Here is a 5,515-nt window from a genome sequence, read left to right as displayed (position 1 = left end):
TCAAGATGCGGACCATAGTACTGAAGCCTCGATGGAAGTTGAACTAGAACTACAAAGTGTTGTGGATGATGTTGTTCCACAAAGAGTTGAGGAACAACAACCAGTTCAAGTAGACATACCTCTTCGCAGGTCTGATAGGGTACGTCGTCAGCCTGAGAGATATTCATTTCTCTTGTCTGACCATGATGACGTTGTGCTCCTAGATGATGAGCCTACCACCTATCAAGAAGCTGTGATGAGACCAGATTCCGAGAAATGGCTAGAGGCCATGAGATCCGAGATGGAATCCATGTACACCAACCAAGTATGGACTTTGGTTGATCCACCTAAAGGGGTAAAACCCATTGGGTATAAGTGGGTCTTTAAGAGAAAGACTGACATGGATGGACTTATCTATAAGGGTCGCTTGGTAGCTAAAGGTTTCAAGTAGATTCATGGTATTGACTATGATGAAATCTTTTCTCCAGTAGCGATGTTTAAGTCCATTCGGATCATGCTTGCTATTGCAGCTTACCATGATTATGAGATATGTCAGATGAATGTCAAAACCACGTTTCTGAATGGAAACCTACTCGATAATGTGTACATGACACAACCTGAGGGTTTTGTAGATCCACAACATACTAGTAGAGTATGCAAGCTGCATAGGTCCATTTATGGACTAAAGCAAATTTCTCGGAGCTGGAATCTTCCATTCGATGATGCAATCAAACAGTTTGGTTTCATCAAGAACGAAGATGAGCCTTGTGTCTACAAGAAGGTTGTAGGGGATATAGTTGTCTTCCTCATATTGTATGTGGATGACATACTACTTATTGGGAAGGACATCCCTTTGCTTCAGTCTGTCAAGACATGGCTAGGGAGTTGCTTCTCAATGAAGGACTTAGGTGAGGCATCCCGCATTCTAGGGATATAGATCTATAGAGATAGATCTAAGAGATTGCTTGGCCTAAGTCAGAGTACATATATTGACAAGGTACTCCTACGGTTTGCCATGCAGAACTCCAAGAAGGGATTTCTGCCGATGTCACATGGCGTGAGTCTTTCGAAGACTCAAGGTCCCTCTTCTAGAGAGGAGAGAGACCGCATGTATCAGATCCCTTATGCCTCAGCCATAGGATCTATCATGTACGTCATGCTATGTACTCGACCTGATGTCTCATATGCTTTGAGCATGACGAGCAGATACCAGTCAGATCCAGGTGAAAGTCACTGGATAGCGGTCAAGAATATTCTTAAGTATTTAAGAAGGACTAAAGAATATTTTTTGATATATGGAGGCAATGGCGAGCTAGCTGTAAAGGGTTACAGTGATGCCAGCTTCCAGACCGACCAGGATGATTATCGATCGCAGTCAGGGTTCGTATTTTGCATAAATGGTGGTGCTGTGAGCTGGAAGAGTTCGAAGCAGGACACAGTAGCTGATTCTACGACAGAGGCCGAGTACATTGCTGCATCAGAGGTAGTAAAGGAGGCAGTTTAGATCCGCAAGTTCATCACTGAACTTGGGATGGTTCCCAGTATCGCTGACCCTATTGAGCTCTATTGTGACAACAATGGAGCTATAGCACAGGTGAAGAAACCTCTCTCACACCAGCGGACCAAACACATACTACGGCGCTTTCATCTCATTCGAGAGATTATCGAGAGAGGAGATATGAAGATATGTAGAGTCCCTACAGAGGCTAACATCGCAGATCCCTTGACCAAGGCTTTGGCACAGAGGAAGCATGATGGTCACACTAGGTCATTGGGACTTAGATCCTACACTGATAGGCACTAGTGCTAGTGGGAGATTGTTAGTTAGAGCCCTAGAGCCAATCATTTGATGATTATATTATGGACTTGTTGTATCATATTCGTATATAAATAAAGGCATTTGTTTTGGTTATTATACTTACTTGTATTGGTGCCAAATAAACTAAGTATAATAGAGTCCTTGAGTAGAAGGTTCTCACCTATATCAATCGGTTAGTTGAACCGATAGTGAGATGATATAGGGAACACTACTCTTAATCATTCCTAGTCAAGTATTAACATTCAGGGACAATGTTAATGCAATAAGACTAGCATGTAGGTCAACTCGATGACTTGATCTCACAAGTCATGGATATAGAGATATCAAGTTGACACATGGGTATGCATTGGAGAATGTATACTGAATGACCCGTCATGAGAAAGTATCATGGATCGTTATATGAGTGTCATATACTTTCTCATGTGGCTATTAGTATGACTACTAGTCCTTAGACCTGAAGTCACCATGGATCCCTATATAAGGAGTTATGTACTTTGGTTTCGTCAAACGTCACCCGTAACTGGGTGGACTATAAAGGCAATTACTGGATATGTAACGAATTATGTAAAGGGATGTGAGTGATGTAGATGGGATCTATTCCTCCTATATGACGGGAGCGACATCAATATTCTTGATAGAGTGAGACCACGAAGTGTATGGCCATGCCCAAATGAGTCAATATGAGATATTGAGCTCATTTGATTGAGTGAGTCTACTTGGAGTTCAAGATTTAGATTGATTAGAGGATCACACGGTCTATGCCTCATATTGATCAATCTAGATGTCTAGGATAGAAGGACACTTGTCATATATTATGAGGAGTCACAATTAGTAGTCACAAGGTGACGTTGGATCTCAACATTCTTATAACTTGGGTAGTAATGATGTGTTGCTAGATATTGCTCATTACTTATTCTTCTAAATGGGTTTAGGAGCATTGTTAACGTTATAAGAACCTATAGGGTCACACACAAAGGGAAATTAGATGGAGATTAGGTTCATTTGATGAACCTAAAGGATTAGGTTCATGTGATGAACCAAATTGGATTAAGAGTAATCCAAATTATGCTAATTGAGTTGGACTTAATTTGGTTCATGTGTTAAGTGATTCTAATTTGGACTTTAGACTCATTAAATCAATTTAATTCAATGATAGAGATTCATTAAATTAAAATTGACCTAAACCAATGGTTAGATTTGATCAACCATGGGAGAGAAGTGGTCAAGTTTGACTTGACTTGAGAGGAAGATGAAGAGCCAAGTTTGACTTGACTTTATGCCACCTCATTGGTGAGTTGGCATTGAGTGGGCCAATGATGATGCTCCACATCATCATGGTTACTTAAGTGAGATGCCACCTCATGGGAGTTACCAAGAGTTGTGACTCTTGGTATCCCATGGAGGTTACAACCTCCACTAAAGTGGCCGACCACTTTGATTTCATGTGGAGAGTTTCATTTTTTTATTTGTGGTAACTCCCATCTTCTTCCTCTCTAGCTTTCTTCTTGCTCTCCCTCTCCTCCATTACTGATCTCTAAGGTTGCTAGCACAATCTTAGAGATTTTTCTCCATCTCTTGCTTGTGTGGATACACATAGAGAAGTGTCTACTTTGACACTTTCGAGATCCGGCGAACCGAGGACGAGCGGGATTGCGAAGGGCTTCGCATCAAGGGTATAACCTTTCTTCTTTGTAGATCTACTGTAGATCGAGGTTTAGAAACTCGTACTCGTAAGTTTTTGAAAGTTTTTACTTCGCACGGATCCGTGGCTAGGGGTTTCAGGGTTTCCGCGACGTGAAAAGCGGTTTTCGCGGCCCGAAAAATCCAACAGATAAACTAATACCTAATTACACTACGACTATTTCAACGGTTTGTTCCTTTCCATCTTAGTCGTGAGCAACTGTTCATAATTTATAAAGAACTGATAACATGATCTACTGTGTGTGACACCACACACTATGTTATCTACAATATAAATTAATTGAACAACTATATTTAGCAAATAAATATAGACATTTGACCAATGTGATTCTTTTATTTCAAAAATAGATGTTTACAAAAAGCTAGGCTTTTAGTATACATTCTAACACTAACTACAGACTGAAGCACCGAGACAATTGCCAAACTGAGCATTTAGCCACCAAACTTCGAGGGAGAATTCATAACATCGAAGGACCACATAGAGGTATTTTTAAAATGGACTTTGAGATTCTCTTAAGTAAAAAATATGATTTTGTAGCTCCCAAAGGCTCACAAGGAAATGAAAAAGAAGAATACCAATGAACCAAGAAGGAGCAAGCAGACTTTGTTGTGAACGGATGAGCCGAGTTCCACCTGCTCAGTGTACTTCCACCCCAGGAAGTCAATCGGATCGAAGATTATGAATTAGCAAAGGAACTTTGGGAGAAGTTCCTGGAGCTACACGAAGGAACTTCCTAAGCAAAGCTCGTGAGACGAGATCTGCTCTGGAACCAACTGGCAAACCTTCGGATGGAAGAAAGTGAAACAGTCGCACATCTGTACTCGAGGATCAAAAAACTCATCACCGAACTCATGAATCTCGTGTTGGTTGCTACTCGGAAAGCCTAGAGGTTCCACTGTACAAAAATTTTGTACAAAGGTCTGAACTTTTTCCTAGCTACCATGTGTTCTTTTAAATTAAATTTTGGATCGCCTGCGGAACTTTACACGTTTGATCCAAAACTTAATCTATTTGTTCTTTTAGGTTTTGACTTGGGTCTTCTGCGGAACTTAACACATTCGACCCAAATCACCTTAAGTTATTAATTCCATTAAATATTAATTTCCATAATTGGTTCCCAGTACTGACGTGGCGAGGCACACGGCCTTCTTGGATATGGGAGCAACCACCACCGACTAGACAAAACCTTTTATGGAAAGATAATATTTAATTTCCTAAAATAACTTTAGGTTAACCGAAAAGAACAATCAAATCACAAGGAAAAGAAAAAACAAAAGAACACAATATCGAAAAACATATTCGAAATACTAGAATTGTAAGCCTCTTGTATTTGGTATTATTTCCATAAATAACTAGTATGATGCGGAAAAGGAAAAACTACTAGTTATACCTTCTAGAAAGACCTCTTGATCTTCTACCGTATTCCTCTTCTAACCTCGGACGTTGTGTGGGCAACGATCTTCCGAGATGAGAACCACCAAGCACCTTCTTCTTCCTTACAAGTTTCGGCCATCAAAACTTCTCCTAGGATGAAGAGGTTCGGCCACCACCACCATGCTCCAAGGGATGCTAGAAAAGAGGCTTCTTTTCTCTCCTTTTTCTCCTTCTTAGATCCGGCCACCAAAGCTATCTCCACCATGAGAAGGTTTCGGCCACACAAAGGAGAGGAGAGGAAAGAAAGGGCCGGCCACACCCAAGGAGAAAAGAGAGGAAAAATAGAATAGAGTCGTTAGCCTTGAAGCCTCCTCTACCCCCTCTTTTATAATCCTTGGTCTTGGCAAATAAGGAAAATTTAATAAAAACTTCCTTAATTCTTTTGCCATTGAAAAGAAAAATTTATTTAATTAAAATAATTTTCTCTTTTCAAATTATAATGGCCGGCCACTCTTCTCCACAAAACAAGGAGAGTTTTAATTAAAACAAAAATTAAAACTTCCTAATTTGTTTATAGAAATTTATAAAAATTTCTCCAATAATTTTAATCCCTTCATGATTGGTTAATAAAAAGAAATTTT

Source organism: Zingiber officinale, chromosome 1A (assembly GCF_018446385.1).
Source record: "Zingiber officinale cultivar Zhangliang chromosome 1A, Zo_v1.1, whole genome shotgun sequence".
NCBI classification, from domain to species: Eukaryota; Viridiplantae; Streptophyta; class Magnoliopsida; order Zingiberales; family Zingiberaceae; genus Zingiber; species Zingiber officinale.
This window is presented reverse-complemented; position numbering follows the sequence as displayed.